We start from the raw sequence: 27,760 nt of genomic DNA on the forward strand, positions 1-27,760 counted from the left end.
CAGCCTCAGAAAGTTCGTCGATTTAGTCAGCGGTTTCCTCAGCATCCTCCATAACATCTTCTTCACTGTCTTCACATAAAAATTTTGGCACGTTTTCACAGTTGACCCCAATACATTCCTTGCAAATTGAAGAACATTTCAAACCCACATTTCTGCAGGAGCACGCTCCGCCACAGTTCAGCTTGCATGAGCATGAAACAATGTGAAGAAGTGCTTCAGGTGCTGGATCTTGGCTCATTATAACGAGTATTGGACCGTGGTCACTGTGATTCCAGCCCCATTTCTCAGGAGGTTTCCAGTTTCCCATCCAACTTTGGACTTGGTAAGTCCGCAACGAATGATGATGTGCAGCATCTTGTGTAGGTGGCAACTGTGCAAGATTTAGTTTGCTTTTTGTGGCAGACTTGGCGAATAGCTGGTACCGCAAATGGTCTAGTGTGTGGGAACTGCTGATACCTCCACTATACAATGCGATAGTAACCTGTTCTCCTGCTGTTATTATTTCTTCACGGGTAGCATGTGGTTTATTGAATGTGCAAAGCGCTGAGGTTAGGTGTTCATTTTTCGCAACAATATTGCAGCACTTAATTTTTCCTTGACCAAAAAAAGCGGATGTTGTATCACATCCGCTAAAGACGTGAGTGAACAGAATATATTCACTGTCAAAGATGCAGTGGAAAACCACTTGTCTTCTGCATTTCCTCTTCCTGGCTTTAAGAAAAATAAGTTTTCAATGCCTTGCCCCAAACCGGCCATGAGCACAAGCAGGTCAACATCTTCTCCTACAATTACAACACTTCCAAAATCTTTGGTTCTTGAAATGGCAGATGTCATAATCATAACGTCAGCATATTCTTGTGCCTGGTGCACTTCAATGCTACACTCCAGAAATTCCGTTTTAAGAAGTGTGATCAAACGCATCTTGTATCGTTCGTTGTACAAGAACTTGTCCTGAGGGACTTGGTTCACCATCTCTGATTCAACCACAACGTCAACCGAAGAATGCTTTTTGGACCTACGAATTCTCTCAGCACTCTTTGTGCTACATTGGTCTCCCTCACATGGATACCCATCAAATACAATAGCAAATTGAGATCCAAAATGACGTTGCCGTTAAGAAACATAGCTTTGGGCTATTGACTTGAAGCAAACATTTCAAGTCACTTTGTAGATAAGGTACCCTCCATCAATGACAAAAAGTTTACTCGGTCCACCTGACTTCACATCTTCCCCTGGAACGAAGGCATTGTAGAATGAAGATTTTGTTCCTTTTCGCATTGCCGTTAAGAAACATAGCTTTGGGCTATTGACTTGAAGCAAACATTTCAAGTCACTTTGTAGATAAGGTACCCTCCATCAATGACAAAAAGTTTACTCGGTCCACCTGACTTCACATCTTCCCCTGGAACGAAGGCATTGTAGAATGAAGATTTTGTTCCTTTTCGCATTCCTTTTTCTGAGAGTGGGGAAATTGTGTAAGGAGAAAGTTCATATTTCAGAAAGGCTATTAACTCTTCTTCACTTTGTTTCATTAAACAAATCCTTTGAAAAAGAGTTAAAAGATCAACAGGAGTAATTTTAGTGCTCCCAGCTTTTACAGAATGAACGCAAACAGGAGAGTCACAACTTTATCTTTTCTACGGAACTTTACATCGTGGAAATTGTCATCAACTATTCTTTTCATGCCTTTTCCCCCCTCTTCGTGACACATATGACAATTAACATCCTCCGTTCCGACAACACCACTGCTAATAGACATTATAAAATCACTTTCAGGGAAGGGAGGGTGCACTAAAAACCAATCACGCAGCTTACGCAAGTCTATGCCATCTCGTTCGATGCGACAACTTCTTGCATCTACATGCTGTTCTGATGTTACTGCGCTCACTTCGCAATACGACTAAATTTCTTCACAAATGTTCTGCATGTGAATCATACCCAATGTCCATCTGCTTGATACACTATCCGTAATTCCTCGGCCAGAAGTAAGTCCTCCAGAACTCTTCATGGTTCTCATCAATGTTTGTTTTATAGTCATGTCAGAAGGAACCCCTGACCAATACATTTCTGATCGCCGGATTGTAAAATGTCCTTTAGTTGTGAACTTCTCATATTCTGATAAATCCATTTTTTCCTCGAGTCTCATCATATCCTGTAAGTAGAGGTGGCCACTTTTAGCGTACATAAAATGTCCAGCTGAATGGAAGTAGGGAAGCATTTTTCGCACGCTTTCAAGATGAAGTTTCCAATTGCCTGATCGATCCGCTTCAATAAATTGTTTCATGAGAGTGACCATCTTGTAGTACTGAACCCATAATTTTGCTGTGGGTCCCTTACTTTCAATCGTTTTCAGGGCAGTTACCAATTTTTTTATGATTTGTTTCCTGAGAACACTGGTATCCTGGCCAACTGACAGTTCTGACTCACCACAAGAAGACAAGTCATTCAATGTCCCACGTTCATCTTTTGTTAACATGATGAGTAATATGCTTGTACTACACAAATAGAAACTGAAATAACAGTGTTCAAAAATTAGGTAATTTGCCACTTTGCTCGAAATTTGAAAAACTGGTATTTTTTGACGCGCCATAGCGCCTTAGATTGTTATTGTTGTGGTCTTCAGTCCTGAGACTGGTTTGATGCAGCTCTCCATGCTACTCTATCCTGGGCAAGCTTCTTCATCTCCCAGTACCTACTGCAACTTACATCCTTCTGAATCTGCTTAGTGTATTCATCTCTTGGTCTCCCCCTACGATTTTTACCCTCCACGCTGCCCTCCAATACTACACTCCTGGAAACTGAAATAAGAACACCGTGAATTCATTGTCCCAGGAAGGGGAAACTTTATTGACACATTCCTGGGGTCAGATACATCACATGATCACACTGACAGAACCACAGGCACATAGACACAGGCAACAGAGCATGCACAATGTCGGCACTAGTACAGTGTATATCCACCTTTCGCAGCAATGCAGGCTGCTATTCTCCAATGGAGACGATCGTAGAGATGCTGGATGTAGTCCTGTGGAACGGCTTGCCATGCCATTTCCACCTGGCGCCTCAGTTGGACCAGCGTTCGTGCTGGACGTGCAGACCGCGTGAGACGACGCTTCATCCAGTCCCAAACATGCTCAATGGGGGACAGATCCGGAGATCTTGCTGGCCAGGGTAGTTGACTTACACCTTCTAGAGCACGTTGGGTGGCACTGGATACATGCGGACGTGCATTGTCCTGTTGGAACACCAAGTTCCCTTGCCGGTCTAGGAATGGTAGAACGATGGGTTCGATGACGGTTTGGATGTACCGTGCACTATTCAGTGTCCCCTCGACGATCACCAGTGGTGTACGGCCAGTGTAGGAGATCGCTCCCCACACCATGATGCCTGGTGTTGGCCCTGTGTGCCTCGGTCGTATGCAGTCCTGATTGTGGCGCTCACCTGCACGGCGCCAAACACGCATACGACCATCATTGGCACCAAGGCAGAAGCGACTCTCATCGCTGAAGATGACACGTCTCCATTCGTCCCTCCATTCACGCCTGTCGCGACACCACTGGAGGCGGGCTGCACGATGTTGGGGCGTGAGCGGAAGACGGCCTAACGGTGTGCGGGACCGTAGCCCAGCTTCATGGAGACGGTTGCGAATGGTCCTCGCCGATACCCCAGGAGCAACAGTGTCCCTAATTTGCTGGGAAGTGGCGGTGCGGTCCCCTACGGCACTGCGTAGGATCCTACGGTCTTGGCGTGCATCCGTGCGTCGCTGCGGTCCGGTCCCAGGTCGATGGGCACGTGCACCTTCCGCCGACCACTGGCGACAACATCGATGTACTGTGGAGACCTCACGCCCCACGTGTTGAGCAATTCGGCGGTACGTCCACCCGGCCTCCCGCATGCCCACTATACGCCCTCGCTCAAAGTCCGTCAACTGCACATACGGTTCACGTCCACGCTGTCGCGGCATGCTACCAGTGTTAAAGACTGCGATGGAGCTCCGTATGCCACGGCAAACTGGCTGACACTGACGGCGCCGGTGCACAAATGCTGCGCAGCTAGCGCCATTCGACGGCCAACACCGCGGTTCCTGGTGTGTCCGCTGTGCCGTGCGTGTGATCATTGCTTGTACAGCCCTCTCGCAGTGTCCGGAGCAAGTATGGTGGGTCTGACACACCGGTGTCAATGTGTTCTTTTTTCCATTTCCAGGAGTGTAAATTGGTGATCCCTTGATGCCTCAGAACATGTCCTACCAACCGATCCCTTCTTCTGGTCAAGTTGTGCCACAAACATCTCTTCTCCCCAATCCTATTCAATACTTCCTCATTAGTTATGTGATCTACCCATCTAATCTTCAGCATTCTTCTGTAGCACCACATTTCGAAAGCTTCTATTCTCTTCTTGTCCAAACTATTTACTGTCCATGTTACACTTCCATACATGGCTACACTCCATACAAATACTTTCAGAAATGACTTCCTGACACTTAAATCTATACTCGATGTTAACAAATCTCTATTCTTCAGAAACGCTTTCCTTGCCATTGCCAGTCTACGTTTTATATCCTCTCTACTTCGACCATCATCAGTTATTTTGCTCCCCAAATAGCAAAACTCCTTTACTACTTTAAGTGTCTCATTTCCTAATCTAATACCCTCAACATCACCCGACAATTCGACTACATTCCATTATCCTCGATTTGCTTTTGTTGATGTTCATCTTATATCCTCCCTTCAAGACACCGTCCATTCCGTTCAACTGCTCTTCCAAGTCCTTTGCTGTCTCTGACAGAATTACAATGTCATCGGTGAACCTCAAAGTTTTTATTTGTTCCCCATGGATTTTAATACCTACTCCGAATTTTTCTTTTGTTTCCTTTACTGCTTGCTCAATATACAGATTGAATAACATCGGGGAGAGGCTACAACCCTGTCTTACTCCCTTCCCAACCACTGCTTCCCTTTCATGTCCCTCGACTCTTATAACTGCCATCTGGTTTATGTACAAATTGTAAATAGCCTTTCGCTCCCTGTATTTTACCCCTGCCACATTTAGAATTTGATAGAGAGTATTCCAGTCAACATTGTCAAAAGCTTTCTCTAAGTCTACAAATGCTAGAAACGTAGGTTTGCCTTTCCTTAATCTTTCTTCTAAGATAAGTCGTAAGGTCAGTATCGCCTCACGTGTTCTAGTATTTCTACGGAATCCAAACTGATCTTCCCCGAGGTCGGCTTCTACTAGTTTTTCCATTCGTCTGTAAAGAACTCGTGTTAGTATTTTGCAGCTGTGGCTTAGATACTGGGAGTAGAAAAAAATGGTAAGAATCAAATTTGTAGAGAATTTTGTGCTCTTTAAAAAAGAAAATAGACGTCAAAGCAATAGGATCAAATGAAACTGATATATTTTGAAAAAACTGAAAAAGGTCCGAAATTTTCGAATTTTTTGCCTCAGAAAGTTTTCCCAAGAGAAATTTTGTTGGAAAAACTTGGTTTTCTAACCTTTCCAACAATATGAACGAGTTAAAAAAATAAAATCTTCTACCCCACCTTTTGCAAGGTACAGGCTTTTTTTCTGACAGTTTCACTGGACTATCAGTGCACGGCATACATCGAGAATAACTTACTTAAACAAATAGTCAGAAAGATGTTTTTTACTGTAGTTGATAGAGATAATGTTATACGTCCTCCACAGATATGCTTTTGTACAGAAGGTATTTATCTTAACAATATGGACCTTCTGTGCAAAAGTATATCCGTGGAGGACCTGTAACATTATCAACTGCAGCTAAAAATACGAGTATCTTTGTAACTGACTGTTTATGTAAGATATTCTCGATGTGTGCTGTGCACTGAAAGTTGTGAGTGATGTTTAACATGTGTGAGACTCTGCACAAATGAACCTTAAGGAAACTGTCGGTACAAGATCTTCGAAATTTCGCCACTAACTACAAATAAAAATCGATAAATAACTAAAAATTCCGCGTTTTTTATATACTGCAGTAAAGTCAAGAAAACAAAGCAGAACCACACAAATCGGAAACGCGTCGTGTGAAACATAAATAAAAGAAAATCACGACTGTTAGCAGAAAGTTATTTATAAACAAACCCATTGTTTTTACAGTCTCTGGCTTTCAAGAAAACCATTTATAACGGACAAAATCAGATTATGTGGCTTCTGTTGTAAGGATTATGATTTCGGGTTTGTCTTGGTTTTGCTTTAATTATTCCGGTGCACTATGAAAAAGATCCTTGCCACAACGAAACTGAGCAAAGTAAGTCACATTGCGTTTATTCACTTATGGATTAGATTTCATACAAAGCGGAATATTTTATGTCATTGAAAACCGGGATCATAGCCCCATTTGAAATCACAGATTAAAGTGTAAAATAGTTTCAGACATTCCGTAGGTAACTGCATATCGGACATTACCAAGAAATAGGCTTCTCGCGGTCAGCATTATTTGTTGTGTACCTTCAATATCACAAAGACAACGTTTCCACTCACATAAACAGCCGCACAGGACAACCACAAGCGTTTGACGAACGAACGTCACATCAGCAGAGCCATATGGCCGAGTAAGACATCCACTGAACTGAATGTGGGCCGTTAGGGAACCATTTGTAAGGAAGGATAGGATCTTATTCACCTCAGCAACCGACGACTGACTCTTGTCTAATGGCTTCCCATGACTTCGACTGCTCAGTGTTTCCCATTGCAAGGCAGTACACTTGTCTTGGACACCAATTTTATTTTTTATTTTACATCTCATAACACGCTTCCGATTAACTTCATCATAAGATCTGAGATGCCAGACATACAACATAATACAAGGAATTTGAAGACATACATTCATAACACAGAATAGCTGACAAACGTACCAGTCACAATCAACACGATGTGTCCTATCTACTCCTAATCCACCCTGTAACATCATCAACGCCTGAACTGACGAGCAGATATTGCTTCTGATACTCGTTACATTGTTTCCTCTTTTACAATATTATGGTTCTTCTAGCTCCGTTTTTTCAATTTTTGGTTCATCATTTGTTGTTATCATGCTACACGAAACAGGCAGACAAAATTTGTGGTGGCACAAAGTGGTGCCATGACGAACCGCTTGTGTTAGTTTGGGTACTGATGTTACAGAACGCAGCAGTAGACAATACGGTACCTCGTACTGATTTGGACAGGTACTTTATTAGCTTCACTGTATACTTGTAACGTGCAGGGAGCTGGGCACGAATTGGAAACACCTAAAGAAAACACGTTAACGTCCCTGATGTGGTGCAGGAAAACTGTTGGTATTCGAAACAGTATTCGAAAACAGCTCGCAGTCATCTCGGAATGAATAAATGATTTTCGAGGGAATTTTGTGTAACATTCTTCTTGCAAAACAGTGGTACGTTCAGGTAACGTTGATGGACATGAATAGCGATAATGCACCCTTCCGAAGCAGACCACAAAGACTCAATAATATTGCTCAATAATATTGGCTGGGGGTGGCACGACAGTCCTGGACGATGAAAGCTGTGTGGAACACAGCATCACCAATGGGGATAAATTATGTACCATGGAGTGGACCTGATCAGCCAAAATGGTGACATTATCCGTGACAGTAGTGCGATCTTGCAGAGTAACCATGGAGCTCTTGGAATGCCTTGATATGGTTGCACAGGTCATCACTGAATGCCCGCGATGTTGCACTCTTGGGACGTAGGCTCGGACAGAAGTTGGGAACCGTGTGAAGCAAGATTCGTCCTGACTTTCTTCCATTGCTGTGTAGTCCAGGTTTTACAGCTTCGGCAGCACATTTTCCTGTCATGGACATTGGAAACACTGATGTGCTTTTTGAATTCCAGCCCAACCTCACATCTACACAGAACTTTGTTATGAACACGAATGGCACTTGTACAGAATCGAGGGCATTGCGGTTCATGCTCAAATTCAACAGCGCCACCTGCGGCTTGGCTAACATCTGCATTTACGTTCCAGCATGCATTCTCGTGGTTTTTCCAAACCCTTTATGCCTTAAATATCTAGTAACATACAGGCTGAACGTTAATAAAAACAGACAAACTCCAGTGACGAATTCCCGACTGGAAATGGAGACAAGAAGGTCTTATGAACGTGTGTCAGGAAGTGCATCATTTCCACGGTAGGTGGCACTGACGAATAAAAGTTCCTATGACCACGAGCTATGTGTTCCCTGTGTGTTGCAGGCTGTGCGACTGACGCAGCAACCTGTAAGCAGCATAATGGTCCGATATTCATGCCGGGAACAAGCCGCGATCGTGTGTGAGTACGGCCAAGTAGATGGAAACGGTCGAGAGGTAGCATGGCTATACCAAAACTAGTAAACTTAGCCCCACAGACATCAACCACACACATCACGCAAACATTTCAAGCCCTTTTTGGCCGTTTGTGTTCTCATGGGTCCTTTCATACAGCCGAATGCGCAGGAGGGCGACAGAATCTGCGTACACCTGATCTGGAGGACCGAATTCTACAGAATATTACATGATCCCTAGTACAAGCTACAGGCAAGTGACCCGCCAACATGGCGTAAGCCAAAGTACGATTATGTATATACAGCATGACAACCGCTACTATCTCTATCGCGTGCAGCGAGTGCAAGGATTATCAGCAGAGGATTTCCCTCCGTGGGAATGATTCATGTCGATGGTGTTGCAAAATTATGGGATTTCTGTCGTCAGTTCTCTTCATCGACGAAGCAACCTTTACCAGAACTGGCATCATCAACCTGCATAATTGTCACCTGTGAGCTACAGACAACCCTCAGGGAACGGTTGAGGAGTCTCAGCAGTACCGGTTCAAAATTAGTCTGCGTGGGCAGGGTTTCTTGGCGACCACGTACCTGGACTGGTTATTATTCCACAACGCCTCGTCGGAGGAACGCACCTGGACGCCCTGCGGAATGCTCTGCCTGGGTGCTTAAGACCGTGTTTTTGGCAATAAGACACGTTAAGTGGTTTCTGCATGACGGAGCACCACCCCACTTCCTCATTACGGTTCGCTCACACCTCAACAGCATGTTTCCCGGACGTTGGACAGGATGCGGAGGCTCTGTAGCATGGCCCGCTAAATCGCCGGACTTAAACCTCCTGAACTTTTACCTCTGCGAGAGCCTGAAAAGCGTTGTGTATGCTGAACCGGTTCCAGATGTACAGACTCTTCGACAGCGTGTTCACTACGCCTGTAACGCTATTCGGAGAGAGGCCGGAACGTGCGAAAATGTGCAGCAGTCCATGATGCGTCGTCTGAATGCGTGCGTTGATTCCCGTGGAGGCCCCTTTGAACATAATTGTGTTGTGGATGCGATGCAGCTCTGCACTGAGATCCCAGACGATCTGTTGTCGCTGCATGCACACTGTCCATTTCCGGACACATCTTCACTGGACTTTTTTCCCTTCATTTCCAGTCAGGATTCCGCCCCTACACTTTATCGGTTTTACTAATGTCCGCCCTGTATTATATGTTTCGCGTAACGGATCAGATGATGGGGCTATCCCGAACCGCTTAATAGTATGTAAAGCGAATTTTTAAATGTGGTGATCAAGGTAACCCTATTACCATTCAGTGATAAAGAAATCGCAGATACCCAGAGAGGCTTCTCGTACACTAATGGCCATTAAAATTGCTACACCACGAAGATGACGTACTATAGAAGCAAAATTTAACCGACAGCAAGAAGATGATGTGATATGCAAATGATAACGTCATTTTTTCGGATGAATCGAGGTTCTGTTTACAGCATGATGATGGTCGCATCCGTGTTTGGCGACATCGCGGTGAGCGCACATTGGAAGCGTGTATTCGTCATCGCCATACTGGCGTATCACCCGGCGTGATGGTATCGGGTGCCACTGGTTAACCGTCTCGGTCTTCGCATTGACGGCTCTTTGAACAGTGGACGTTACATTTCAGATGTGTTACGACACGTGGCACTACCTTTCATTCGATACCTGCGAAACCCTACATTTCAGCAGGATGATGCACGACCGCATGTTGCAGGTCCTGTACGGGCCTTTCTAGATACATAAAATGTTCGACTGCTGCCTTGGCCAGCACATTCTGCAGATCTCTCACCAAATGAAAACGTCTGGTCAAAGGTGGCCGAGCAACTTGCTCGTCACAATGCGCCAGTCACTACTCTTGATGAACTGTGGTATCGTGTTAAAGCTGCATGGGCAGCTGTACCTGTACACGCCATCGAAGCTCTGTTTGACTCAATGCCCAGGCGTATCGACGCCGGTATTATGGCCAGAGGTGGTTGTTCTGGGTACTGATTTCTCAAATCTATGCACCCAAATTGCGTGAAAATGTAATCACATGTCAGTCTTAGTATAATATATTTGTCCAATGCATACCCGTTTATTATCTGCATTTCTTCTTGGTACAGCAATTTTAATGGCCAGTAGTGTATAAAGTGGCAGTGTATTTTAATTGCAAGAGAGCTCGGGGAAGAGAATAAAGTACCAGGTAAGATTTCCTTAAAACTACTTGTTTACACTACTTTTGGTCTGTAAACGCGAGAGTGGAAGGGATTATATCTTCGGGTGGAGCAGAGATACGAAGCAGTTGGGTTCCTCAACTAGCGCAGGTGTGGTGCCGCCGTTCTCCCACGATTGTTATGCGAGGAAGGAAGCCTGCTTTCGCTGAGGCGGGCCGCTAACTTCTTCGCTTTTTGTAGCCGTTCTGCGAGCTACACACGGAGCCCCAGCGCGGCGCCCCGGGGCCCGAGCGGTATCTTTCTCCCTGCCGCAGCCGCAACCGACCCGTTCTTCGTTTTCCGCCGCGGAGCGTCCGCCGCGGATCGGAGGAGGCCGGCGCTGCCGAGACTTGGATGGATGCACCGGCGTGGAAAATTAATTTGCAACGCAGAGGAGGGAAGCAGTCTAGTGTGTACTACTTGGCCGGCGGCGGCGCGCGGCCGCACCTGTTCTGAGGAGGCGGCGGGGGCGGTGGCGGCCGGGCGAAGCGGACCGCCCCAGGCGAACCGAAGCCTCGGTGCCTTACCGCCGCGCCGTCTTACCTCGCCGCTCTCAAAAACTCGTCTCGCTATCCTCCAACCAACACCGGCGCCTCGCTGCCCCACCTGCGAGTGCTACGTCTTTGACCACTTGCCGTGACAGCAATTTTCCTTTAAAAATACAAAAAAGGTTTCTGTCTCTCCTTCTTTCTCCTCCCTCTTCCGCCTGAGCCCCTACCGCCCTTCCTCTCTGTCTCAAAGTCGGCACGCGTTTTCCGTATACACCACTGGCCATTACAATTGCTACACCACAAAGATGACGTGCTGCAGACGCGAAATTTAACCGACAGGAAGAAGATGCTGTGATACGCAAATGATTAGCTTTTCAGAGCATTCACACAAGGTTGGCGCCGGTGGCGACACCTACAGTGTGCTGACATGAGGAAAGTTTCCAACCGATTTCTCATACACAAACAGCAGTTGACCGGCGTTGCCTGGTGAAAGGTTGTTGCGATGCCTCGTGTAAGGAGGAGAAATGCGTACCATCACGTTTCCGAGTTTGATAAAGGTCGGATTGTAGCCTATCGCGATTGCGGTTTATCGTATCGCGACATTGCTGCTCGCGTTTGTTGAGATCCAATGACTGTTAGCAGAATATGGAATCGGTGGGTTCAGGAGGGTAATACGGAACGCCGTGCTGGATTCCAACGGCCTCGTATTACTAGTAGTCGAGATGACAGGCATCTTATCCGCATGGCTGTAACGGATCGTGCGGCCACGTCTCGATCCCTGAGTCAAGAGATGGGGACGTTTGCAAGACAACAACCATCTGCACCAACAGTTCGACGACGTTTGCAGCAGCATGGACTATCAGCTCGGAGAGCGTGGCTGCGGTTACCCTTGACGCTGCATCACAGACAGCAGCGCCTGTCCGCAGCTCATGGTCGTGCGGTAGCGTTCCCGCGCCCGGGTTCCCGGGTTCGATTCCCGGCGGGGTCAGGGAATTTTCTCTGCCTCGTGATGACTGGGTGTTGTGTGATGTCCTTAGGTTTGTTAGGTTCAAGTAGTTCTAAGTTCTAGTGGACTGATGACCATAGATGTTAAGTTCCATAGTGCTCAGAGCGCCGGCCGGGATGGCCGAGCGGTTCTAGGCGCTACAGTCTGGAACCGCGCGACCGATACAGTCGCAGGTTCGAATCCTGCCTCGGGCATGGATGTGTGTGATGTCCTTAGGTTAGTTAGGTTTAAGTAGTTCTAAGTTCTAGGGGACTGATGACCTTAGAAGTTAAGTCCCATAGTGCTCAGAGCCATTTGAACCATTTTGCTCAGAGCCATTTGAACCAGGAGCGCCTGCAATGGTATACTCAACGTGGGTGCACGAATGTGCAAAACATTTTTTTTTTCGGATGAATCCAGGTTCTGCTTACAGCATCATGATGGTCGCATCCGTGTTTGGCGGCATCGCGGTGAACGCACATTGGTAGCGCCTATTCGTCATCGCCATACTGGCGTATGACCTGGCGTGATGGTGTGGGGTGCCATTGGTTGTACGTCTCGGTCACCTCTTGTTCGCATTGACGGCACTTTGGACAGTGGACGTTACATTTCAGATGTGTTACGACCCGTGGCTCTACCCTTCATTCGATTCCTGCGAAACCCTACATTTCAGCAGGATAACGCACAGCCGCATGTTGCAGGTGCTGTACGGGCCTTTCTGGATACACAAAATGTTCGACTGCTGCCCTGGCCAGGACATTCTCCAGATCTCTCACGAATTTAAAACGTCTGGTCAAAGGTGGCCGAGCATCTGGCTCGTCACAATACGCCAGTCACTACTATTGATGAACTGTGGTATCGTGTTGAATCTACTTGGGCAGCTGTACCTGTACACGCCATCCAAGCTCTGTTTGACTCAATGCCCAGGCGTATCAAGGCCGTTATTACGGCCAGAGGTGGTTGTTCTGGATACTGATTTCTTAGGATCTATGCTCCCATATTGCGTGAAAATGTAATCACATGTGAGTTCTAGTGTAATATATTTGACCAATGAATTCCCGTTTACCATCTGCATTTCTTCTTGGTGTAGCAATTTTAATGGCCAGTAGTGCATATCGATGGATAAAATGACCTGCAGATAAGACGAGGCATAAATTTTCGTCAAAACTTTGTAGCTTTACCGTATGGTGTAACACCCTAAATATAGAACCCATAATGACCACCACCCTTTTGTTGCAAAATAAATAGCAAAATTAGTCATCCTGACAGTGACGGCAGCTACTGACAACAAAATTTACATTCTTGTCACTTTGACTAACAGGGATTTTATATAAATACTAATGATTATCGTAAAGAAAGGACTGAATGAAAGAACACCATGTGATACAAAACAGAAACTTCAAAGAAAGAATTCAAAAATTATTATTTACGAAGGATAAAGCCCAGACCATAAATCGACCAAAGATAACATTTATCCTAGAAGAGAGTTGTAGCCGCATCGAGCTGTAAGTTGGCTGTGACTACAATGCAACTTGGCAATGCAGAAGTTAACTTCACTTCTCTCTTGTACTCTGCAGTCGTACAACGCATGTTAAGCGCTGCTAGATTGTTTTAAAACTGACTTGAAGTTAAAGTTTTACGATATAGCCTGGAAATATTAGTGAGAAGTCGGACTAAAGTAGGATAATCTTTACCGTTAGACAAATAACAGGATTTTGATGGATGTGACAGAAAAGTGAACCTTGTGATTACTGATTTGTGATGGGACTTAGCCTTCGTGGCACTTAATAGTCACGAACATCAAAGGACACAGAAAGAGACTGATCGCCGACATAAACTCGATTATTAGACTTGAGTAGGCCACAGCTAAACGCAATCACGAAGAGATTGCAATTTCGCCATATTGTCGGAAGTCATCGTCAAGTCAGGATTACTGACGTTAACGGACATACTTCCCTAAATGACATATCGGTGTGTATGCTCAGAGTAGGGACAGACAATAATTACGAAGAAGAAGAAACCTTAATTCAGCTTTAATTCTCCGTGTTAACTACATCATTTCATGGACATTTAAAGTGTTTTCGTGAAATTAACTGATTGTTCTGACAACATAAAAGTGCCAAGTGAATTAGTGATAATTTAAATGTGAACAGCAATAACTTTACACCAAACTCACGATGCAGTCTGAACATTGCTCACGGGCACGTTATCTCTGGAATTACGTCATGCAGTTGTTGAATACGCGACGTAGCGACGCCTTGACGACGGAATAGTAATTAACAACTTAATATTCTAGCAAAATTCATAGTGTGGCCTCGGCTTGGGTGATGGAATGATGATTTTTGCTCTTAAATGCTCCTTACCACGGAATACCATTATCTTAGATTTATCTTTAGATATTGTCATATTACAATCATTTGCTACCTCATGCAGGTATCAAATTGCTCTGTGTAAATTATCTCCTGAGTCTGCTAAGATTATTAGATAATCAACAAATAGGATTGTATTTATAGCTGTATTATTAATTTTATGAAGGTGAGAATTCGAACGTAGCGTCCGCGGCTAACCGACCGCTTTCCACGTAGTTGGGCCGGGGCTGTTCCTCAGCTAAGTAATGTAACTTGACTTGGTACCACGGTACTTTAGCAATGATTCCCACTTTGGACACTCCACACCGACTTGTCATTCTTGCACTGTACAGTGGTTTCTGGTGCACTAATTGGGGGATTATCTGCTGTCCGACAGCGATAGTTTTGTTTGCTACTGTTGTGGGTTGGCAGGAGAGCCAACACTGGGTTACTAGAGGAGGCCGAAAGGCACGCGTTTTAGCTCACGCAGGCTGGCGTGAGGTCTGGAACAGGACAAGAAAATTAGAATTTAGAAGAACGGACGTAGCTGGTGGAATACTTAACTTTAATCCATAAATGGTGAACATCGCTCTTGACATTATTCACAATATCAACAGTAACCGGTAATGGCGCCTTGCTAGGTCGTAGCAAATGACGTAGCTGAAGGCTATGCTAACTATCGTCTCGGCAATTGAGAGCGTATTTTGTCAGTGAACCATCGCTAGCAAAGTCGGTTGTACAACTGGGGCGAGTGCTAGGGAGTCTCTCTAAACTATACCTGCCGTGTGGCGGCGCTCGGTCTGCAATCACTGATAGTGGCGACACGCGGGTCCGACGTATTCTAACGGACCGCGGCCGATTTAAAGGCTACCACCTAGCAAGTGTGGCGTCTGGCGCTGACACCACAGCTACATAACCGTCTAATCTAAAGTGTGCTTCATCGCTCATCATCAATACATCAGCAGCAGCACGAACATCAAACATTGTTTCAGAAAACTGTACCCGTTCATCATAATCACGGTCGTGAATCTCCTGCACGATCATAACTTTGTAGGATGAAAATGTAACCCATCCTTCAGGATGTGATGCAGCGAGCGACGAGACAAGCCCAGAGTTTGAGCACGCCGCCTAGTGGAGCGGAGAGGACTTTGAAGACAAGATGCTCTCACTCTGTCGACATTTGCGTGAGTTCACACCATACGAGGGCGACCAGGCAGCGTGTGCTTCATGACTGGCCCAGTTGTCCGAAAAGAGGCAACCCAACGCAATATTGTATTGCGATCAGGTATCGAAACATTGCGCGGAAGTGTGTACCGAAAAGCCGTTGAACCGTGATCGCAGAGTCATTACTTTTGGGGAAACGTTCAAAGCGAAAACGCAATGATGCACGGTCCACTGCACCATATTGTTACTGAAGCTGGACGCTCTGACCTACAAAGCAACAGGTCCCCCACACCGCCATTCCACTCCTACCACTGATACTACGTAAGACAAATCAGTGTCTTCTTTTTGCGCAACCCTTTGTATAGATAGCACAGTCTCAGTTGATAGGTTTTACAACATCTCATATTGACATTGATAGGAGATGGTTGTGTCTATGTGCATCACCAGTTATACTAGCTCTCTGGTATTTACACAATGACTCGGGGCCCTTTGCCCAGAGGGAATGACGGGGGTTATGGCCTGTAGCAAGCCTGTCAAAGATGGCCCCCACATATTTTCTCATTTCCTCTAAATTGTCAGTATTTCTCGATATTACACTGCCCCTACTTACAATATATACGGATAAAATGAAATTATTTGTTGAAATTAAGCGTTCCATTCAAATCATTTTAACGCAGGAATGATGTTCAGGTGTTACCTACACTTGCTTAACACCGGCGTGACCAACTTGTCTGCTTCCGGCGGGGTAAACGCATCTGAACTGACAAAACGGGGTGTGTCAGTGTTTAGAAAATGTTCTATCAATACACACCATACAGAAACCACACATATTATTGTACAGGAAGGGTAGGGGTATAACTTAACACTATGAAAAAGTTCGCTATTACGACGGATTTTTACTTCCTGGTTCCCTTAGCACATTCAACTGTGGGAAAGCAAGTGCCTTAGAGCACTTGGATACCAGCGCAACCCTGCTGGCGGAGACACCAGACAACCCATGGAATTCAATGAGGCTTCCAACACCTGACACCTTGCAAAATGCTCATTAGTGTGGCAGTGTAGCACTGTCAGTTTTCAAATTCTGTACCGGAGTTCCTCTTTAATACAGCATCACGCTCAAGAAGCCGTGGTTTGATATCTACGCAACGGATTACAGACAGTTCCACTAGAAAATGTACAACGTTATCTGTATGAAATAAAACACACTACTATAAATACACTACTGGCCATTAAAATTGCTACACCAAGAAGAAATGCAGATGATAAACGGGTTTTCATTGGAAAAATATATTATACTAGAACTGACATGTGATTACATTTTCACGCAATTCGGGTGCATAGATCCTGAGAAATCACTACCCAGAACAACCACCTCTGGCCGTAATAACGGCCTTGGTACGCCTGGGCATTGAGTCAAACAGAGCTTCGATGGCATGTACAGGTACAGCTGCCCACGCACCTTCAACACGATACCACAGTTCATCAAGAGTAGTGACTGGCGTATTGTGACGAGCCAGTTGCTCGGCCACCTCTGACCAGATGTTTTCAATTGGTGAGAGATCTGGAGAATGTGCTGGCCAGGGCAGCAGTCGAACATTTTCTGTATCCAGAAAGGCCCGTACAGCACCTGCAACATGCAGTCGTACATTATCCTCCTGAAATGTAGGGTTTCGCAGGGATCGAATAAAGGGTAAAGCCACGGGTCGTAACACATCTGAAATGTAACGTCCACTGTTCAAAGTGCCGTCAATGCAAACAAGAGGTGACCGAGACGTGTAACCAATGGCACCCCATACCATCACGCCGGGTGATACGCTAGTATGGCGATGACGAATACATGCTTCCAATGTGCATTCACCGCGATGTCGCCAAACATGGATGCGACCATCATGATGCTGTAAACAGAACCTGGATTCATCCGAAAAAATGACGTTTTGCCATTCATGTACCCAGGTTCGTCGTTGAGTACACGATCGCAGGCGCTCCTGTCTGTGATGCAGCGTCAAGGGTAACCGCAGCGATGATCTCTGAGCTGCTGCAAACGTCGTCGAACTGGTGCAGATAGTTGTCTTGCAAACGTCCCCATCTGTTGACTCAGGGATCGAGACGTGGCTGTACGATCCGTTACAGCTATGCGGATAAGATGCTTGTTATACGAGGCCGTTGGGATCCAGCACGGCGTTCCGTATTACCGTCCTGAACCCACCGATTCCATATTCTGCTAACAGTCATTGGATCTCGACCAAAGCGAGCAGCAATGTCGCGATACGATAAACCGCAATCGCGATAGGCTACAATCCGACCTTTATCAAAGTGGGAAACGTGATGGTACGTATTTCTCCTCCTTACACGAGGCATCACAAACGTTTCACCAGGCAACGCCGGTCAACAGCTGTTTGTGTATGAGAAATCGGTTGGAAACTTTCCTCATGTCAGCACGTTATAGGTGTCGCCACCGGCGCCAACCTTGTGTGAATGCTCTGAAAAGCTAATCATTTGCATATCACAGCATCTTCTTCCTGTCGGTTATCTTCGTGGTGTAGCAATTTTAATGGCCAGTAGTATATATGTTTGCATGAAAATACATGTTATTAGTAATTGCACAATTACCTAATAGTTAATCCAATCGCCACCATAATCGATTATAGCTTGGCACCTTTTTAGCATGATTTTCTGCATGTTCTCTAGTTATGGTCTCTATATCATCCTGATTTTATATGACAGCTGCTTCAAAGTATATATTGGCTTTCCTTTAAGCTCATATTAATACACGACGAAACATTTTCGATTGGATTTGGATCCGGAGACACTGCAGGCCAATCCATCGTGGACGCCCCACTGTATCGCTTCCACGCTGTACAGAGACGGCTTCGATGTTATCCTCTTGAAGCATCCACTTTGACTCGTTCGAACCAAATAGCTTCTTAACGTGCCTCAGAAGACATTTTTGATAAATATTTCACATTTCTTCAGCGTTTAAAATGGCTGTAAGTAAATGCAAGGAGCCAAAACTGCAACCGAAAAAACAAAACATTCAACTCCAACATTGTTTCTCTACACACTGTGCAAGAGCACATTGCGTACAGATTCGAGACCACTATCAGAGATGTCGCTGCAGACGTTAAATTTAACATTATGGCGTACACTTTCGTGTGGAACTGACTGTTTGCAAGACTACGGTAACTAATCTGAATCGGCCCTGGCAGCGGGTCTCCAGTTGAGACCTTGTAATAACTTAATAAACAATCGATAAATATTATGCAAAATTTGGTTAAGAAATTGCTTAGTGCATCAGATAAGATTGGTCTTGAAATAACAGAGGATTTCAGTATGACTCGTAGATTTATTTAACTACACTCATGCTCATAAATTAAAGATAATTGCAGAATGTGGTCCCACACAACGTGGCACTATACAAAACTGGTGCTAACAGCATAGGCACATAGGGAACACACACGACACAGATCTGTAAGTCCACGGTATTGGTGATAAGTTGAGAAAACCGTCCTGAAACACATGTGCTACAAAACGCCATTATTCCCCGCGCGTTTACCCCGACATCAATGTGAGATATGATCACCATGCACACGTACACAGGTCGCACAACGGGTTGGCATACTCAGGATCAGGTGGTCGAGCAGCTGTTGGGGTATAGCCTCCCATTTTTGCACCAGTGGCTGTCGGAGCTCCTGAAGAGTCCTAGGGGTTTGAAGACGTGCAACGGTACGTCGACTCCATTCGCCTTATATCTTATGTTTCGAGGTACTCCTCCACGATGGCAGCTCGTTGGGGCCGTGCGTTATCATCTATCAGGAGGAAGGTGGGATCCACTGCACCCCTACAAAGGCGGACATATTGGTGCAAAATGACGTCCCGATGCACCTGACGTGTTACAGTTCCTCTGTCAAAGACATGCAGGGCTGTACGTGTACCAATCATAATCCCACCCCACATCATCAAACCAAGACGTCCATACACTTCCCTTTCAAGGACATTAAGGGGTTGGTATCTGGTTCCTGGTTCAGGCCAGATAACCCGGCGAGAATCACTGTTCAGACTATACCTGGACTCGTCCGGGAACATAACCTGGGACCACTGTTCCAATGACAATGTTCTTGACACCAGACTTTACGGACTCTCCTGTGACCAGGGGTCAGTGGAATGCGCCTTGCAGGTCTCGCGGAGAATAAACCATGTCTGTTCAGTCGTCTGTAGACTGTGTGTCTGGAGACAACTGTTCTAGTGGCTGCGGTAAGGTCCCGAGTAAGGCTACCTGCAGTACTCCGTGGCCGCCTGCGAGCACAGTGGCGAGATATCGGTCTTCTTGTGGTGCTGTACACTGTGGTCATCCCGTACTCTAGCGCCTGGACACGTTTCCTGTCTGCCGGAATCGTTGCCATAATCTTGAGATCACACGTTGTGACACATAGACGGGCCGTGCTACGACCTGCTGTGTTTGACCAGCCTCCAGTCGCTCTAGTTTTCTTCCCTTCATAACGTCATCAGTATGTGTTCTTTGAGACATTTTCAATACGCAGTCACCAGTGGCACGCCTCAGAACGTCTGCACCCTTATTCACTGCTCCGACTCTGATATGCACCATCACACCTCTGCGTATGTGGACTGCTGCCAGCGCCACCGTACGACGACCGCAGGTCAGCTGCACCGCATGGTCATATCCCAGGGTGATTTAAACCCGCAAACCGCCCACCAGAGTGTTGTTCACCATGTATCATGATTATCCTTAATTTATGAGCATGAGTGTAGATATACTCATGTGATCTGGTGTTCAAATATACGTATATAAAGACACTAATTGAATGAGCAACTATCAGTAATTTAAGATCAATAGAATCTTGAGATGGCAATGTTGATCTAAAGGGCTACTGTCTCACTACGTTATACTACGCCACCTGTTGTGAACAATAACACTATCTGCTTTATTACTTATTTTTTCTGTTCCGCCTGGACTCGTTGCGCGGAGTGCGAGCTACAGGAAGGATAGTCAGAGCAGAAGAAGTGCCTGGTGTAGTGTGCACGCCAGCAACGTTGTCGTGTTGCTTTTCTCGCAGCTGCTCAACACATTGTCTTGTCGGCTTTACAGGCAACATCAGAGGCAAGCGAAACGAAAAGGAGATGGCTACAGCATCGTAATGCACTTCAGTGGCGCAGACTACTGGGTCTGCCGAGCCGCAAAAATCGGATGGCACTATGTGCTGCGACGGAGAGGCCGACAGTCACTGCGAAGACGATCCTGCGTGCTACGTCCACACTGAAGACTGAGGGCTCGAGCAGACGAATGATCGTTCAGCAGAACATCGTCACCTTGGTATATCCAGCTAATCTATTCTACATCCCTTATGAAGGTGACGATTCGACAGAGTTCGGCTGCGAACCTAGACAATGTTGTGGTGTACGGCTTCTAGGTCAAGGGCCTGGACAACGAGTCACTGCTCGAAGTGCAACCGGCATGGGAGTACGACTGGAAAGTCCTCAGGCCATTTCTCCTTAGCGGACTGTCGTGGCTGTGTAATGCCGACACAGTCCGGAAAGAATTGCGAGAAGCCAGGTTTGGAGATGTGGATCCTGGCCGTGGACACGACCTCGGCCAAAGGACAGCCGATTGCAGACCAACTCTTTGAGTTGAACAAACTTGTGGGCCTTAACGTGACGGTGGCGCTCCTCCCACCGGAGCTGGACACAAAGCCATAGTGCTTCACGTGTCAGGAGGTCGGCCACGTGCTCAGGTATTGCCGGAAGAGTGGGAGATGTGTCAAGCTCGCTGGGTACCATGCCAGCAGCGCCTGTTCGCTCAGGCCAGAACACAAATCGACGTGTTCTCATCGCAGTGGTCCACATGTAGCTATCTGGTGAGGCTGCAAAATCCTCAGCGGTAGTAGCCAAGTTGGAGGGAGGATGCACAATAAGAAGAAAACCCACGCGAACCCAGCGAATTCTAAGAGCAGCGAGAAGGGTCGATGACGGCGTCGAAAACGCGGCGAGGTCGCGACATCGCCACCAGAGGCAAACAGGAGCTCACGCGGAAGTCCGTTTACGCCAGCAGTGAGAGGGGAGGAGGGAGGGAGGGATGACACTGGCACGCCGAGGATCGCAAGACACCCACACGACGACCAGCGCGTCGGCATCGATGAGGTCATAGAGGAACTGGAGGCTCGCCTCCGAATTGCCCTGCATGCTGAAATGTGGATGGAGCCAGCCTCCTCCTTAGGGAAGTCCACCATCGGCACCAACGAAGGATGGGGACGTGAATGGTGCAAACTAACATGTGTACGCACGCCTCAACGACGGAATCAAGTCCAGTTAGAGACTGAGGTCATGCGACCTGATCGCCAGCTTCCAGATTTACTCAACACCAATCTTGAAATTTGCACACCACGCCATCTGTATAAGGTAATATACTGGCATCTCCAGCACATGGGGAACTTCGTCGAGTTGCTCTTACGCCCTCAGTAGCGTTTTCATCATCTTAGTAGCAGCAGCAGCAGCAGATCCTCCTTTGCGAGCGCCACCACAGCTTTTTCTTCTGGAACGCATTCATTGTCTCGAGAAATATGATTTTTTTTTCGTTTCTTTCTCTTCCCTGAAGGTGTGAAGCCCACTGGTTTTCAAGGGCATGCTAACTACCTTTGTTGGTAATAGGTTTTAAGACGTTTTATTTTTATCGCTTCTATTGCAGTTTTCTTGCAAGAAATGCATAGTTCATTTAGTACTTTTAAAGTTTTACATTATTTCGTTAGGTTGTTGTTTTAAGTTTTACATGTTTTAAAAGTATGGCGAATATCCTCTCCTCATTGCTGTCAGGCGTGCGTGTCTGAATTTGGATTTCTTCTTCCAGTGCTCGACATATAGCCAACTGAAGTGGTGTTCAGTTCGCTCCGCCTCTCCAGGTATGCATAGGTCCACGTTTTCACCATTGATAACTGAGCCGTTTACGGTGATGAATTCGACAGACTGGACAGCTTGTTCTGCGGCTTATGAATGGGTTTACAGCATAATTATGTACAAAGACAACATGCCATTGGCAGCCATTTATGGCTAGAAAAATGACCATAAAAATCTTATTTCCTTACACTAATTTTAATTTATATAGGCAACAAAGACGCAAAATAATCTAATCCCAACAAAATTGAGCCCATATTAAATATTTCTATTCAAAAGAAAGGTCTGACATGACACATGTGGCGGACACCGATCGACTTCTTTTTTCTCACTGACTCTAGTTCTACCGCATTCGGGTGCACAATCGTCCGTAAGCGAAAGGGTGTGTTGTACACAGAGAAGAACTTGTGGCACTGTTGCTTCTGCTTGTTGGGAATCCGAAAGAATTCGACGTTTCGTCTGACGTGAAGTTCGCACACCCGTGCCTTCTTGTCAGACTGTTTTTTCTCTTTCTTGGTGCCACGGGGATCTTGCGGAGTGCCTGCTCCACTGTCTTCTGCAGCTACCCTCACGCCCTCAGCAGGAAGTCCATGGCTTCTCCTGTGACTTCCGATTCCTTAAGATGATAATGGGTGCAAGCAACTTTATTCCATGGGGCACCATTGTCCGATATTATTTTCAGCACATGACTAAATTGTGACACGAATGTGCAGATCATAGGACACAGACAGTGCTGCCACTTGCTTCTGTGTTGTGAGCGCGACATATTTGGAAGTCAGTTCAGTTAACACCATGGTGTCGGAGGAAGGAGCCCTATTAGGTCTGTTGCGGCTAATTGCTTTAATTACTTTGCTATGATAGGGTGTAATGGAGCCTGCATAGTGACGCGTGGCATGTGTATTGCCCTATGAGTCTGTGACTAACAGTTCCTGCCCATGAACTGATATTGAAGCACTCATGATCTTTCAACTTCATGATTGCTTGAGAATGTGCGCGTGCCCACACGTGCATATCGCAGAAATATACAAGGGACGAGTAAAATGTTTCTATTCGAACACCATACGGTCCCGAATCGGCATACAACTCCGACAAAATCGTCTTGAACATTGATGCAGTCGTCCCACCAACGCACCGGGATGAAGATACCAGTTTGATAAAACATCATGTCTTCCTGCGTGAAGAAGTATGTACCTGCCTGCTGCACATTCTCATCACGGGCTGAAGGCTTGATAATTGGATAGCGAGAGATTAGGACTATGGGGAAGGTGCTCTAGTGTCTCCCACTTGAATTGGTCCATAATGGATGAGGATAGCCTGCCAGATCGACTGGTGTCTTGTGATGAATCACGACCATCGACCAGCACAGAACTTGGTGCAGCATTCCACGAATGACAGCACGTTGTTCCTGCTTGGACGCATTTGGTAATAACATCAAGATAGTTCATGTTTCCGCATTTACTACATGTACTTCGGAAAACACAAATGCCATACTAATCCCTTGCCTGCATTTTGGTGCTTCGACAACCGCATCAGAGTCGTGCTACGTTGCATATATGCTGTAGCAACGGCTTCACACGGAACCTTTCTATTCGACCCTTATACTATGTCATCCAGTGCAAACTGAGGTTCACTGGATGCAGAAAGTTTGTCAGGCATAATAAAAGCAGCTTCTCCAGGGAAAAAATTCCTGAATTCACGGTCCTGTCTTCCAGGAAAAGATGTTTAGCTAGAGTCCAGTAGTCTCCACTAGGAAGAAAAAAAAACTTACGAACTTCAGCAGATGAATAGCTGTGTCGACCATAACATGGAAAGACACCGGAAGAAGGGATATGGACTGCAGGGTAGCTTAAAGATAGCAGTTTGTGATGTCAGAGTACTCACCAACAAAGAATCTGTTAAAGACAGGAAAGGCAAAAAAAGTAAATATATTAGCTGAAATTGATACGAAGAAGAAAATTAAGACAATCAATGTTTTTTAACGATGTGATGATGTTCCGCAAAGCACAAGATACCGGAGCTCAAGCAGGAATGGCAAGACTTGAGGACAAAATAAAGGCAACTGAGATAAATTCATTTACGTTTACTAAAGAACCAATAATGGTTGTAATATTAAAGTATGACAAAGGTTATTGGAAATTGGTGTCAATATGGGCACCAGAAGAAGAAAGGGAGAGCAAACGAAAGAATTAGATACTATTTTGAAAAATAAAATAGAGAAGCAAAACAAAAATGACTTAATGATGTTACTTGGTGATTTTAACGCGAGAGAGTGAATGAACCTATAACTAACGCCGAAGAGGAAAACAGTTTAAATGAAAATTGACAAATTTTTAATAACTGGAAATTACTAACACTTTATTTAAAGGAAAAAGATTTTCTCTAGTGTACATGGACAGCTAGAGCTCAAAGGCCATTAACTGATTACATAATAATTAACAAACAAGCGATATCAATGATAAAAGATTCAAGAGTATACAGAGGTAACGATATCTATTCTGGTCTTAACTTATTAATGTCAAAAATGAACTAAATTAACAAGATGAAAAAGGAGTAACAACACTTATACAAATAAAGAAACAACGTAAACAAGATTCAAAGCACACTTAATACAAGATAAAAGCATACAATTCTTATACTAAAACGGTCTAAATGAACAATTGCCAATGAAACCCATCACTGAAGGTATTAATGAATAATGAGGAAGGGAGGGTTTAAGTAGTAGTGTCCAGAAGCTTGCTTCTGGAGTATTTGGAACAAAATGTAAAAGATATAATAAAAAGAGAGTAAGAATGTAGAACGAAGAATTAGGAAAAGTAATAAGAGAAGAAAAGCCAGAATTAAGAGTAGCATGTAATCGAAAAGGAGAAATTGCTAAACAAGAATGTAAAAAAAAAAAAGAAACAGAAAAAAACCAGAGCAAATTGGGACAGGTATGAAAGTAACCTAGAAAATTATATTAATCGACAACAGGCAGTTGCTTGTAAAATAATCGAACATTTAAACAAACACAAAAAGATACGTTAAAGATTAACTCAACGAATGAAAAACAAGGCCAAGAACATCATAAAAAGTTGTCGTATGACGAAAACTTAATGGAACAAGCAGAAACGTATGAAGGTGGGAAAGGGGTTGATGTGCTAATCTTAGCAGAATTTGAAGAAGCTTTAGAAACGACGAAAAAGAGAAAGGCAGCTGGTATAAATGGCATTAACAGCGAGTTGTTAAAATGTCACTGAATTTTCCTTAAAATAAGAATTTTGCATTTCCTAAATTTATTCTGAGAGATAGCGAGAATACTGGAAATCTAGTCAAATACTGTTGCCACTCGATTTTTAAAAAAAGAATTCAAAAAAGATGTAATAATAATAAGGGAATCAATGTTTTAATAGTTGGGTATAAAGCTTATGCAAAAATTTTAACTCTGAGGTTAAGATCAATAGCTGAAACAATTTATATGAAGGCTACAGTGGATTTAGATCAGAACGAAGAACATCAGGTATGCTCACTTTTAAGATACTGATAAATAAAAGAATTTAGTAATGAGGCATACATAGCTTCTGTCGACTACGTCAGTCCGTTTGACAGATTAAACAGGACAAAACTTTAGTCAGTACTGCAAGAAATGGAATTCCGCGACACTTGATATGGACCACAGACAGCTTATAAAATGAAAACAAATTTGTAATGAAAACGGGAAACAAAATAAGGAAGAATGGTGTTATAACAAAAAGACTAGTTGAACGAGGCTACAATCTTTCTCCAGTTTTGTTCAGTTTCTGTATTAATGGCAAGATTGAAAAGGGGAATGAGGAAACGAATAACAACAAAGGAATGATACTAGGTACGGACCATTATATAAATACATTAATGCAGGTTGACGAACAGACTATAACAGCCATTTCAGAAGAAGTGTTGAAAAGAAATATTTTTAAATTAAAACAAATTGGTGAAAATTATAATTTCAAAATATCTATAGAAATGACAAAAGTAATGTAATTTCGCTTGATGACAGCTTCCGCTCTCGCAGGGTGCTGGGAGGTTTCTTGGGGAATGGCAGCCCGTTCTTCACAGTGTGCTGCACAGAGAAAAGGTATGGATGTCGGTCGGTGAGGCCTGGCACGAAGTCGGCGTTTCAAAACGTTCCAAAGGTTTTCTGTAGGATTCAGGTCAGGGCCGTGTGCAGGCCAGTCCATTACAGAGATGTTATTATCGTGTAACCACTCCGTCACAGGCCATGCATTATGAATAGGTGCTCGATCGTACTGAAAGATGCAATCGCAATCCCCGAATTGCTTCAACTGTCGACGGTCTCAGTCTGTCAACAGACGAGGTCGCCTATTAGGGAAAGTTCTGTGAAACTAAATCAGGCTTGCCCCGATGAGGATTTGAAGCACCGTATAGGCGAAAAAAAGTAGGGGACACTGATACTGCATGCATGTATAAAGGGCGTTCAAAAAGAAAAGAGCCAGAGGCATATTTACAGAAACCAGTACCTGTGTGTTAGAAGTATTGACCCTGGCTGATGAGACACTTGTCCCACTGTGACACAAGGCGGTGAATGGCTGTCTCATAAAATTTCCGGCGCTGCGATGTTAACCAGTCCCGCACGTACAGCTGGACGTCGTCGTCCGAGGTGAATTGTTTGCCCGTATGCTGATGTTTGACCAAGATGGCCAAGATGGCGCCCTTCTGATTCACTTCCTGCAGCGCGGGACAACAGTGAATGCCCAGCGTTACTCGCAAACCTTGACCACCCTTCGCCGAGCGATCAAATCGTACGGCCTGGGAATCTCACCCATGGGGTCATTCTGCTCCACGACAATGCAAAGCCACTTACGGCCAACACAGTCGCGGCACTCCTGCAGAAATTCAAATGGAAGGTTCTCGGCCACACTCCATACAGTCCGGACCTCTCTCCCTTTGATCACGCCATTTTTGGTCCCCTTAAAAAGGCTCTGAGGGGCAAACGATTCGCCTCGGACGACGACGTCCAGCTGTACGTGCGGAACTGGTTAACATCGTAGCCCCGGGAATTTTATGAGACAGTCATTCACCGCCTTGTGTCATGGTAGGACCAGTGTCTCAACAGCCAGGATCAATACTTTTAACGTACAGGTACTGGTTTCTGTAATTATGCCTCTGGGTCTTTTCTTTTTGAACGCCCTTTATACATACATGCAGTATCCCTGTACCTTACTTTTTTTCGCCTATATGGTGCTTCAAATCCCCATCGGGGCAAGCCTGATTTAGTTTCACAGTACTTTCCCTAATAGCTGTACGCAAATGCTCTTGCTCTGTAGGTCTGGCTCTAGTCTAATATGACAAAGATCTCATTTCGACTAACGTGAGGCAAATAGTTTAACTCACT

Source organism: Schistocerca piceifrons, chromosome 6, assembly GCF_021461385.2.
Source record: "Schistocerca piceifrons isolate TAMUIC-IGC-003096 chromosome 6, iqSchPice1.1, whole genome shotgun sequence".
In the NCBI taxonomy this organism is placed as follows: Eukaryota; Metazoa; Arthropoda; class Insecta; order Orthoptera; family Acrididae; genus Schistocerca; species Schistocerca piceifrons.